Genomic DNA, 7627 nt, shown 5'->3' with positions numbered 1-7627 from the left:
CATAGAAAATTTAAGAAGATTAAAATCATACCAAGTATCTTTTCCAACCACAATTGTATGAAACTGGAAATAAATAATAGAAGAAAAGCTGGAAAATTCACAAATTAATGGAAATTAAACAACATATACTCTTGAGTAACCAATAGTTCAAAGAAGAAATCAAAAGGGAAATTTGAAAAAGTCTTGAAAAAAATGAAAATGGAAACAAAACACACCAAACTTTATGGGATGCAGCAAAAGCAGTTCTAAGAGGGAAGTTTACCGTGGCATTAAGAAAAAAGAAAGAGATCAAATAAAAAAACCTAACTTTGTACCTCAAGGAACTACAAAACAAAAAGACAAATTAAGTACAAAGTTAGCAGAAGAAAGGAAATAACAAAGATCACAGCAAAAGTAAATGAAATAAACACCAAAAATAGAACTGAAAAGACCAATGAAACTAAGAACTGTTTTGTTTTGTTTTTTTAAAGACAAACAAAATTAACAAACCTTAAGTAGACTAAAAAAAAAGAGAGAAGACTCATAATAAATAAAATCAGAAATAAACGAGGAGACATTGTAACATACCACACAAATAAAAAGGATCATAAGAGACTATAAATGTTTATATGCCAACAAACTGGATAACCCAGAAGAAATAGATAAATTCTTAAAACATACCTACCAAGACCAAATCATGAAGAAATAGAAAATTTCAACAAACCACTTATGAATAAGGAGATTGCATCTGTAATCAAAATCCTCCCAAGAAAAAGCCTAGTATCAGATGGCTTTACTGGTGAGTTATAACAAATATTTAAGTAAGAATGAACACTAATCCCGCCAAAAGTCATCCAAAAATTGAAGAGGAAAAAAAACTCCCAAAGGTGGTTTATGAGGCCACTATTACCTTGATATGAAAGCCAGATAAGGACACTACAAGAAAAGAAAACTACAACAAATCAAAACCACACTGAGATAACCTCACACCAGTCAGAGTGGCTAAAACGAGCAAATCAGGACTATAGATGCTGGTGAGGATGTGGAGAAACGGGAACCCCCTTGCAGTGTTGGTGGGAATGCAAACTGGTGCAGCCACTCTGGAAAACAGTGCGGAGGTTCCTCAAAAAATTAAGAATAGGTCTACCCTATGACCCAGCAATAGCACTGCTAGGAATTTACCCAAGGGATACAGGAGTGCTGATGCATAGGGGCACTTGTACCCCAATGTTTATAGCAGCACTTTCAATAATAGCCAAGTTATGGAAAGAGCCTAAATGTCCATCAACTGACAAGTGAATAAAGAAGATATGGTTTATATAAACAATGGAATACTAGTTGGCAATGAGAAAGAATGAAATCTGGCCTTTTGCAGCAACATGGATGGCACTGGAAGGTATTATGCTAAGTGAAATAAGTCAGTCAGAGAAAGATACCATATGTTTTCACTCGTAGGTGGATCTTGAGAAACTTAACAGAAGACCATGGGGGAAGAGAAGGGGGAAAAAAAGTTACAGAGAAGGAGGGAGGCAAGCCATAAGAGACACTTGGATACTGAGAACAAACTGAGGACTGATGGGGGGTGGGGGAGAGGGGAAAGAGTCATGGGCATTGAGGAGGGCACTTGTTGGAATGAGCACTGGATGTTGTATGGAAACCAATTTGTGAATAAACTATATTTAAAGAAAAGAAAACTACAGACAAATATCCTTAATGAATACACACGCAAAAATTCTTAACAAAATATTTGCAAATCAAGTTCACATTAAAAGCATCATGCATCATGATCAAGTGGGATTTATCCCTGGGATGCAAGGGTATTTCAACATAGGCAAATCAGTAACTGTGATACAGCACATTAATAGAATAAGGATAAAACCATATGATCATCTCAATAAAAGCAGGAAAAGCATTTAACAAAACACAACATCCTTTCATGATAAAAATGCTCAACTTGGGCATAAAAGGAATGTACTTCAGCATAATAAAGGCCTTATATAAGCCCACAGCTAACATCATACCCAATGATGGAAGGTTGAAAGCTTTTCCTCTAAGATCAGGAATAAAACAAGAGTGCACTCTTACCACTCCTATTCAACAGAGTACTAATAATCCTAGCCAGAGCAATCAGACAAGAAGAAATAAAAGGCATTCAAAACAAAAGGGAAGGAATAAAATTGTCTTTGTTGGGGATGATATGATTTCATACATAGAAAATCTCAAAGGCTCTGCCAAAATACTGATAAGATTAATCAATAAAGTCAGTAAAGTTGTAAGATACAAAAACAATATACAGAAATCAGTTACATTTCTATACATTAACAATGAAATATCTGAAAAAGAAATAAAGAAAATAATCCCATTTACAATTATATCAAAAACAATAAAATACTTAGGAATTAAGTATTTATTTAACCAAGAAGGTAAAAGACCTATATACTAAAGACTTTTTTAAAAAATTAAACATTTTTTTTTAATTTTAGAGAGAGAGAGAGAGAATGAGTGCAAGCAGGGGAGAGGGGCAGAGGGTGAGAGAGAGAGAATCTTAAACAGGCTCCATACTCAGCACAGCAGAGCCTGATGCAGGTGTTGATCCCACAACCCCAGGATCATGATCTGAGCCTGATGCTCAAGAGTCAGATGCTCAACCGACTGAGTCACCTAGGTGCCCCCATACTAAAGATTAAAGATTAAAGAAGTTAGAGAAGACACAAACCAGTGAAAAGATATTTCATCACAGATTGGAAAGATTAATATTGTTAAAATGTCCATACTACCCAAAGCTATCTATAGATTCAATGCAATCTCTGTCAAAGTTCCAATGGCATTTTTTACAGAAATAGAAAAAAAAAAATCCTATAATTTGTATGTATTCACAAAAGACCCCAAATAGAGGTAACAATCCTGAGAAATAAGAATAAAGCTGGAGGCATTGTACTTCCTGATTTCAAACTATACTACAAAGGTATAGATATCAAAACAGTGTGGCACTAGCATAAAGACAAGCATACAGACCAATGGAACAAAATCAAGAGCCCAGAAGTAAACCTTTGTATATACAGTCAATTAATATTTGACACGGGAGCTGAGAATAGACAATGGGGAAAGGACAGCCTATTCAATAAATGATGTTAGGAAAACAAAATAATCACATGCAGAATAATGAAATTAACTGAAGATGGTTTAAAGACTTAAACATAAGAACTAAATTGGTAAAACATCTAGAAAAAAAAAAACAGGACAAACCTCCTTGACTTTGGTCTTGGCAATGATTTTTTGGATATGACACCTAAAGCATAAGAAACAAGAGCAAAAATTAATATGTGACACTACACCAAAATAAAAAGCTTCTGCACAGCAAAACAACAAATGAAAAAGCATCCTATGGAATGGGAGAAAACATTTGCAAACCACATATCAGATAAGGAGTAAATACTCCAAATATATAAAAAACTCATACAATTCAATAGCAAAAAATCAATCCAATTTAAAAATGGGCAGAGGGACTGAATAAACATTTTTCCAAAGAAGGCATACAATGGCCACGGAAAGGTGCACAACATCACTAATCATCAAGAAAATGCAAATCAAAACCACAATGAGGTATCATTTCAAATCTGTTAGACTGGGTATCATCAGAAAGAGAAGAGCTATCAAGTGCTGGAGCAGCTGTGGAGAAAATGGAACATTTGTATCTTGGTGGAAATGTAAATTGGTGTAACGACTATGGAAAACGATATGGAGTTTTCTCAAAAAAACAAAACCAGAAACAAAATAGAGCTACTGTCTGATCCAGCAAGCCTACTTCTGAGTATACATCCAAGGAAAAGGAAATCAGTATTTTAAAGAGATATGTGTACTCTCATATTCTTTGCAGCATTATTTACAATGGCCAAAATATGGAAACAATCGAAGTGTCCATCCATGGATCAATGGATAAACAAAATGTGATATACATATGTAATGTGGTATACATATATGTATAATGGAATACTGCTCAGCCATAGAAAAGTGAAATCTTGCAATTTGCAACAACGTTGGAGCTTGAGGGCATTATGCTAAGTAAATCAGTCAGGCAGAGAGCGATAAATACTAAATGCTCTCACTTATACGTGGAATCTAAATTTTGGAAAAACCAAACAAGGTGAGAGATACTGAGAACAGATTAGTGGTGTCCAGAGATGGGAGGGGGGAGTGTGAAAAGGGGGAGGGAGTAAAATGGTACAAAATTCCAGTTATAAAATAAACAAGTCATGGGGGTGTGATGTATAGCATAGCAACTATAAAGTTAATAGTACTGTATCGCATATTTGAAAGTTGCTAAGAGAGCAAATCTTAAGAGATCTCATCATAAGAAAAAAACTGTAACAATGTATGGTGATGAATGTTAACCACACTTATTGTAGTGATCATTTCACAATATACACAAATATTGAATCATTATCTGATTCAACACCTGAAATCAGGTGATTTCAACACCTGAAACTGTTATATGTCACTTATACCTCAATTTAAAAAAATTAACAGCTTAAGGAGCGTCTGGGTAGCTCAGTTGGTTAAGTGTCCGACTTCAGCTCAGATCATGGTCTGACAGTCTCATGGTTGGTGAGTTTGAGCCCTGCCCTGGGCTCCATGCTGGCAGTGCAAAGCCTGCTTGGGATTCTCTTCTTCTCTCTCTCCACTTCTCCCCTGCTCATACGTTCTCTCTCTCTCAAAATAAATAAATAAACTTAAAAAGAAATTTTTTAAAAATCAGCAGCTTGGAATATCACAAATTTGTTACCTCAGTTTCTCTATTTAGGAGTCCAGCATATTTTAACTGGGACTTCTCACTATTTTTAAGGCCGAAATCAAGATGTGGGCCAGCTGTATCCTCATCTGGAAGCTGAACTAGGGAACTAATCTGCCTCCAATCTCCTTCAGGAACTTTATCGAAATTATTCTTTCCCCCCCTAATCCATAGTGTAGCTCTGTCATTGGATTTTTCTCTATGAGGACTATTATTTTGTTCCTTTTTGCTATTTTTATACCATGCCATTGCCACAGTGTTTATTACACTTGAAAATGATATTCATGGTACCCAGTTAGAGAAGTCTTCTCCCTTGTTTTTTTTCTTTTAAAGTATGATGGCTAGTCATGGTCTTTTGCTGTTCTATATTTAACATTAGTATGCAAAGCTCCATTTTATTTTTTAAATGTTTATTTTGAGAGAATGAAAGAGAAAGCACGACAGGGGGAGGAGCAGAGAGAGAGGCAGAGAGAGAATCCCAAGCAGGCTCTGCACTATCAGTGTAGACCCCAATGTGGGGCTTGATCTCGTGAACAGTGAGATCCTGATCTGAAATCAAAAGTCCGATGTTTGACAGACTGAGCCACCCAGGTGCCCCTGAAGTTTCATTTTAAACAATTGGGGCTTTAACTTGGAATAGTATTGAATCTGTAGATCAATTTGGAAATGTATTAGTTTGCTAGGGTTGCCATGACAAAAGATCACAGATTGGGTGGCTTTAACAACAGAAATTTATTTTTTTTCCACAGTTCTGGAGGCTAGAAGTCTAAGATCAAGGTGGTACAGGTTTGGTTTCTTCTGGGCCTCTTTCCTTGGCTTGCAGGTGGCTGCCTGCTCACTCTGTCATGTGGTCATCCGTTTGTTTATCTTCTCTTCTGTTAAAGTCACCAGTTATGTTGGACTAGAGTTCACCCATATGATCTCATTTTACCTTCATTACCCCTTCAAAGGCTCTTTCTCCAATTCTCCAAATATAGTCACATTCTGGTGGTTAGCCTTGAATGTATGAATTGGTGGGGGGGAGGGGGAGCACAATTGAGCTTGTAACAGGGGACCACTGACATTTTTCCAATACTGAATCTTCCAATCTATAAACACAATATATCCATCAATTTATTTTTATATTCTTTAATGCCTTTCAATGAAATTTATCATTCTCCATAGAGGTCTTAAATATTAAATTGAGGGGTGCTGATGGCATGGAGCCTGCTTGGGATTCTGTCTTTCTCTGCCTCTCTGCTCCTCCCCTGCTTGCTCTCTACCCCCTTCTCTCAACAATAAATAAACATTTGAAAAAAATTATGTTGAATATTCTCAATTTACTTAATCAGATCCTTACTCCTTCCTTCTGCACTATGGTTCATGTCTTCAGAGGGATGACATTTATGGCTTCTATCAAGTGACATTTAGGCACTCCTTGCCTCCTGACCTCTGGATAGGTTTAGCCAGTGGGAAGCATGGGCAGGAGATCTGAGTATTCATTCCCTTACTTCTTTTCCACTACTGGGGCTCGTGATGGGTGGCTACAGCTGTGTTCCTCTCCTGAGTTTTGCAGCTCTCTCCCAGTAGCCTTCTCCTATCGACATAGCTCTGGGAATTCAGGTTAAGATAACTGCTCCTTTTCAGTCACCCATTCACATCTATGGTTAGTACCCCATCTTTCCCCTGAGTCTCTTCAGCATTCCTTATCGGTTACTTTTGATCCTGACTACATCTTAGTAAATGCTCCATTCATTAAACTCTACATTTTCTATATGTCAGTGTGCCAGCTTCTTCTCCATTTCTACATTTCAGTGTGCCAGGAATTTCCTGCTGGGAAACATACTTGGTCATATTTATTCCCAAGTACTTTTTATGTCTCGAAGCTATTTTATATGGCACATTTAAAAATTACATTTTCTGTTTGTTGCTAGTTATAGAAATGCAATTAGTTTTCTGATACTTTTTTTTTAATCTAGCAACCTTGCTAAACATTCATTACTTCCAATAATTTGTTAGATCTTTAAAACATATTTCTTTATATATTAATCTCCATGAATAATCTTTAAATAATCGCAGATTTGTAACTTGGTTTGCAACACATGCCTATTTGGGTTATCTAAACATCTAATAGAATGCTGTGTTGGAGTGACATTATATTAATTGCATTAATCTGTCTTCTAATATTAAACTGCTTTTGAAGTCTACACCATTGATCCAGATACATATTACTTTCAAAAATTAGAATCCAAATGAGCAGGAAGTACACTTTTTAAAAACACATTTTTCCCTGTTCCCTTTTCTTAAAATTGAAGTATGGTTGACATACAATGTTATATTAGCTTCAGGTGTACAACATAGTGATACGACAATTCTATACATTACGCAATGCTCACCACCATAAGGGTAGTACCATCTGTCATTATATAAAGTTGTATACATTCTTTAGAGACAGGTAGTTATCAGTTATATACTTATCTACACCCGATGAGCAACTAGTGGATATATACTAATATTTTACTGACTAGTTGCTTTGAGTTGTGTCTTTCATTTACCGCCATCAGTAATAGTTATTTAATCAGTAAACAATCATTTGTTGAGCATCCACTAAATGCCATTCACTCTTCCAGTACTAGAGTACAAAGATGACAAAGCCATAACCATTGCCATTAAAAGAAGCTCATAATTTAAGTGTGTGGAGTCTGTGTGTGTTGGACCACAGAGGGAGTAAGACCAAAGATAATGGAAAACATATAGAGTAAGTCTGTACTGTAAATGAGTGAACAAAATGCTAAGAAAATAGAACGGGAAAGTACTTCAAGTCTCCATTCAAGAGTTGAATCTTGAATAAGCGATACACGCTTATTACCAAAAAAAAAA

This window comes from Panthera pardus, unplaced genomic scaffold, assembly GCF_024362965.1.
Source record: "Panthera pardus isolate Hobbes unplaced genomic scaffold, ASM2436296v1 HiC_scaffold_6, whole genome shotgun sequence".
Lineage (NCBI taxonomy): Eukaryota > Metazoa > Chordata > Mammalia > Carnivora > Felidae > Panthera > Panthera pardus.
This window is presented reverse-complemented; position numbering follows the sequence as displayed.